At 43.6% G+C, this 6,000-nt stretch overlaps 1 protein-coding gene across 1 annotated transcript in view; it reads right to left on the reverse strand.

The window, feature by feature from the left end:
* The window catches only part of COL22A1 (collagen type XXII alpha 1 chain), a 228,500-nt gene extending 222,980 nt beyond the window's left edge, over positions 1–5,520 (reverse strand). The window contains exon 1 of the mRNA XM_026790395.2: positions 5,159–5,520. The gene's annotated coding sequence lies outside the window, so the exon portion shown is untranslated. The remainder of the gene's footprint in view (positions 1–5,158) is intronic.
* Positions 5,521–6,000: the final 480 nt, after the last annotated feature.

Below are 6,000 nucleotides of genomic sequence, written 5' to 3' on the forward strand. Positions count from 1 at the left end.
ACTGAATCAATGCAAAGTAAATAGATTCTGATGAGCTGGAGAAGGATAACTTACATCTACTGCATAGCAGATGAGCTCTGTGATAACAGCACTCTCTGAGCACAGGAAATCTACACCACTGCATAATCAGGACTGACAGCACTTGCAAAACATGACCCATAACTCAGTTTCATTCATTCCTAATGAATAATCAAGGCTAACACAGCTTGGAGAAGCTTTGTGGCATGTGATCAGACCAAGTCCAGGTTTGGCACTTTTTGGCCAGCCCCACACACCCTGGGGAGGGATTTGTGATTCCTCAGTGGGCTCCCAGGAAAGGCTGCTTTGCTTTTTTCTGTGGAGCAGAAAAAAGCAGTTTGCAAGTGAGTGCCAGAGCTCACAGATACCTGCCCAGTCTTTACTGCTGAATTTCCTCCCTACTGGGAAAGAAGTGGGAAGTTTTTAGAGAGAATTCATTCTCCTTTACAGAAAGAAGCCTTGTAAATCTAACACCCTTGTTAGTGCACACAAAGATAGGAGGTATTTGCCATGAAAACCTCACTGTAATAAAGAATAGCAACTCAGCCCACTTTGATCTCATAAACAAACCTTTTATTTTTAAGGTTGCACCTAGCAGCACAAGGAATCAACAGATATCTCACTACTTGCATCACTTGATTTGTGAAATTAATTGTCCACAAACAACATACCTGTTGTATATCAACAATGGTTCTTAGAGAGAAGAGTGGTTTCTTATTTTTCTCCACTCTAGATTAAATCTCTAAGCTATAACACAAGTCCCTGGTAGGTGAAGTACCCACCTACTGACAGTTTTCTCAGGGCAATAATTGTGTGTGCATGCTTTTTCTTTCCGAGGTGAAGCAGGAGTTATTCAATTGACCTTTTACTGATGCTGAAAAATAAATATTATCAGCCCACTCCCACTCTCATATTTTGACTAGAAAGGAATAAGAAACTTGTCCCACAAGCAGAGCTATCCCTCCTGTTTCATGGCTCACATTCACATGATAAATTTTTTCAGCCTAGTTGGTGGAGCTGCACATCAGGAGTGAAGCAGGGAGAAGAAATCAGGGCATGTTCCCCCTACCCCAGCTCCTCTGCTGAGGTTTCCAGCCCAGGGTTTGCAATTGCTCATCAGGACCCCCAGGGCAGCCTGCACCAGCAGGGGCAAAGGAGATCACATAAAGGAACAGTCCTGAGGCAGAAAATGAGGGCTGCAGGGTCTTGGGGCTCCATTATTATCTCTGAGTACAAGACCTGTGAGGAGTCTGGTTTCTCCTCCCAGGTGACAAGGATAGGACAGGAGGAAATGGCCTCAAGTTGCACCAGGAGAGGTTTAGATTGGAGATTATGAAGGATTTCTTCACTGAAAAGCTCGAGGCTGCGCAGGGAAGCTGTGGAGTCACCATCCCTGCAGGCATTTAAAATGCATGTGGCACTGGGGACAGGGTTTAGTGGTAGACATGACAGTGATGGGTTAATGGCTGGACTTGATGGTCTTAGGGGTCTTTTCCAAACTAAACAGTTTTATTTTTCTCTGATTCTATACTTTTCAAAAAATCAGCTCCAGCTAGTTTCTCTTCACCACTCAAATTCTAGAAATCTTGCCAATTGTTAGAGAAAATATTATTCAATTAAAATAAATCAGGATGCTTTGAACTTATATGAACCTTCTGATTTGTCTGGGCTATTTTTAGGAACTTAAGGTCACAATTCATATAAAACCTCCTTCTGATATTTTCTCTTATTCACAGTTGGAAGAACTGACTGCTCACAGATTCAGTGACTTGCCAGAGGCTGCCATTGCAACATCCTCAATCTGTGCTTCCTGACTACACATCAGTGGGCTGCAAGTTTAAGGTAAAAATCCTTGACTTCACCTGTAATTTACTGACCCTGATGACATTTATAAGTCAAGAACATTAGGACTAAGATCTCATCTCCACTGAAAAAAAAAAACCAACCCAAAACCTAGCAGTATATTTTAAACAAATTTTTAAATCAATGACTGTAAAATAAATGTTATGATTATTGACTTACAAGTTTTCATACTTGTTTGCAAGGGAGAATGCAAGTCTAAGTGTACATTGAGCAAATAATTTCAAGACTTAAGACCTGCAAGTCTCCCAAAAGCACAACAGGAGATCTTTGCAGAAGTTTCTTTCTGCAGAAGACATTTCTCTGCTTGGCTCTGCTCACAGAGCTGGGACAGCCATCTCAGCCAACCTTTGCTCCTGCCAGCTGCAGAAGCCTGATGTGATTTCCACTGAAGGGGATCACTAAACTCCCAGCAGCAACTGGAAGAAGCCTCTAGGAAAACACCAAATAAAATGAAGCACATGATGAAGAATTTGCCAGAATGAGTTTGTGTCCAAAAAGGACCAATTTCCAATATGTCCATTTTCCTGTTGTTCCTACATATGCTACAAGAATTAAAAAAAAAAAAAAAAAAAATTCCTAATTCCTCAGTTACAGTTCAGTGATTTCTGTAGATGCTGTCTCCTCCTTCCCTCATTCTCCCAAATTTGAGTTCTCAAACTTCAAAACATCTTGGTAACAGTGGGTAGTGCCTAATACAATGTGACCAGCACCCAGTCACCAGCCAACATTCCTGGTTTTAGACTCAGTCAGCCATGGAAAGACCTGCAGGAATCACTCTTCTCTAAAGAGGCAGTTTTGAAGAAGAAATGCACCACTACATTTTTTTTTGCAATGGAAAATGGTGTTGGGAAGCCTGGAAGGAGATGTTTCAGTGTCATAGGAGACAATACATACTAAAGTTCATGTAAGAATGACTGGGGAATTTGGCATTGCCTAAAGAGCTGAAATAGCCCAGTACCACCCGTATAATTCAGGTGTGGTGGTACAGACAAGATGTCAATATAATGTAAGTTTTTTCTTAAAAATTTTGCTTCCCATTGTGGGAAAAGGGAAGAATTCAAGAATGGTTTTTAAACAGGAGGAATTGTGATTACCCAGCATTGATTAATCAAAACAAGTTTTAGAAGAAAGCATTACAGTATGACAAATTGAAATGTCCTTTGAAGCCAAGATAAATATGGAACAAATCTCAGGAATATATTTTAGCAAAAAAGTTATCACATGCTGGAAACAATAAGGTTCTTTTAGTTCTATTATTTTCAGTATCATAATCTCCAGAATTAAAAGCTATCTCAGGCATGTAGCAAAGATGTTTGCCTTAAAACTGTATGAAATGCAAGAAGAAGTAAGAAAATACTTATGTATATGTATAGGTGCTATAGACATGCTCACCCACTCATTGTCTGGGTCTCTGAGCTCATAAAAGCCTTCCCACAGACAAAAAAAAATATCTAATCCTTCCACCTCATTCTTCCTCTGTTGGATCCCCATTGGGGAGGTTTCCTTCCACTGTAGTACCATGAGTCAGAGCAACATGAGTCAGAGATGCTTCCCCTGCAATGAGTCCTCCATCAGATGTGCTATTCCAGCCCAAGAGCTCATTCATGGCACAGGTCTCACTCACATTCAAGAGACAATCACTCAAACCAGAGAGAATATTATTTTCTGCTGAAACAAACAAGATTTGGCCCCAAACTGATCCCAGGAGAGAGAGAGGCACAGTCATCTGCCGGTTTAAAAGTCAAAAGACCTGGTTTCCTCCCTTTGCTCCAGTGTGCTGAGAGCTGCCTGTCTGCGAGCTACTTGGAGTAATTCTCCACAAAGCCAGATGGCATTCATCAGCTGGTGGGTTGCCCATTCCTAAGCTCAGAATTGGACTTTTCTCCATTTCACCAAGGAGGCCAAAACATCCAACACTGCCTCTTGCTAGAAGCAACAGAGCACAATGCACTTACTGAGGATGCACAGTGAATCTACAGCACATACTCAGGAGATTCTTTGCAATAATATTCTATAAACACTTCATTGATATAAAATCTACCTTCATGTATTTGATATGTCTAACTGGAAGTTACTCAGGACACTGCCCCAGCTGTCCAAACAATAGCATTTGTATATTCAGAATAGCAGCATCTCAATGGAAAATATGTATGATTGTTGGTAGGATTGAAAATTTAGTTAAAACTACTAAATGCCTATTATTAAAAAAAAAAAAAGGGAGCCATTTAGCTTTTAAAGTGGCATAAACCTTGCAATTGTCTGCCTGACCTATTTGTCAACACTTCTCCCTATTATTTTATCAATTAGTATCTATACAAACTCCCCCAAAACAGATGTCTAACCAGTCATTCATCAAAGAGAAAAGGGAAATTCAGGCATGCACCTACACAAATTCTGGTTGCTAATTGAGCATGTTGAGTAACACAGATACATTTTGCAGGTGCATCTTCCTGAGAATGATCTCACAAGTGTCCACACTGCACAGATGGGCTGTGTTATTTTAAGGTTTTAATCAAAATACATGCAAACAGGCACAGCACCATGTGCATGCTAATGCTGTGAAGTGTCAGCAGTCACTACACTCTTTTAAGAACTCCAGCTATGTAAAAACTTAAAGAGAAGGAGCTGATGAATTAGGCACTTTAGAGGAAGACTTATAGGCTACAGCTAGAAGGTGACCCACAGCACATTTGTAATAAACATGGAGAAAACACCTTGTTAACACAGCAAAGTATTCCCACATACTGAGAAACTGCACCAACACTGATACAGAAGGTGTAATGCCATCAAACTCCCAAGGTATTTATATTAGGAGAGCCAAACATGAAAGCAGTGATTACAGTGTAATCTTGACATCTGTCAACCTCCTGTCATTGGCTTTCCTCAGTGAAGGCATTACACATCCCTCAGCCACTGCTTTCTCACCTGCAGTGACGTCTTCTGCATCTGCTAATCCAAATTTGAGGGCTCATCAGACCTGATTCAGGTGACCAACTCACCTAGCACACTCTGGTCTGAAAACTTTGTTAACTAAAGGAGAAATAAATAAATCCAGCTTAAGAATAATGGAACACGGCTCTTCTTATATTTCCTTTGTAAAAAACAGGCCCTGTTCCTGCACGTTTGCATGGTTAAAAAGAAAAAATAAAAATTAGCCCTCTGAATTTGATACTCCTCCCTGCTGGGGGAAAAAATGAAAATAAAAAGACATAGCACAGTTTGTGTTCATTTGCAGTGCCCCGGAGCCAGGTTTGCAAACCCAGCCATGTCCCCTTACCTGCACAGACACCGCGCCACCCCAAGTGGCACCTGGAGCCCGGCTCGGACCCGGGCGCGCCCTGCGGAGCTGTCAGCCTGGCGGGGATGGGCAGCAGCTCACGGACAGACCCACGGACACGCACAGACAAACGGACACGCACGGACAGACACACTCCCCCGAGCACACACGCGCTCACAGGGACATGTCAGTGATGGGGATGGGCAAAACGCCGCATCCTCTGTGCGAGAGAGAAGAGAAGAGAAGAGAAGAGAAGAGAAGAGAAGAGAAGAGAAGAGAAGAGAAGAGAAGAGAAGAGAAGAGAAGAGAAGAGAAGAGAAGAGAAGAGAAGAGAAGAGAAGAGAAGAGAGAGAAGAGAGAAGAGAAAAGAGAGAAGAGAAAAGAGAAAAAAGAGAAAAGAGAAAAGAGAAAAAAGAGAAAAGAGAAGGAGGCAGAGGGGCTGGCGGCAGCAGCGGGAGCCGGGCCGGGCCGGCGGCGGTGCCGGAGAGGGGCCGGGCAGGGCGGGCGCGGGTTTAAGGAGCGAGGGGCGGGCAGGGCTGCGGGCCCCGCTGCGGGCCGGGGGCGGGGGGACCGGGGATGGGGCGGCACTGACCGGCCCGGGGGTGTGGGCTGGGGGACACGGGCTGGCAGCTGCAAGCGATGAAGGACAGGTTCGAGGGAAGAGCCCTGGGGGTCCCGGCCCGAGGGGCAGTGAAATGTGTTCCCCGAAGGGCAGAGAATCGGGGAGACTGAGTCCTCGCCGTGTCGGGAGGAAACGCCCGTTCTGTTTTAGCCAACAGGTGGTTTCTGCTTTTACCTCCTCCCTGAGCTCACTGTCTAAATAAGAAGCCCTCGGCTGGGAT

The sequence above is a fragment of the Zonotrichia albicollis genome, chromosome 1 (assembly GCF_047830755.1).
Source record: "Zonotrichia albicollis isolate bZonAlb1 chromosome 1, bZonAlb1.hap1, whole genome shotgun sequence".
Classification (NCBI taxonomy): Eukaryota; Metazoa; Chordata; class Aves; order Passeriformes; family Passerellidae; genus Zonotrichia; species Zonotrichia albicollis.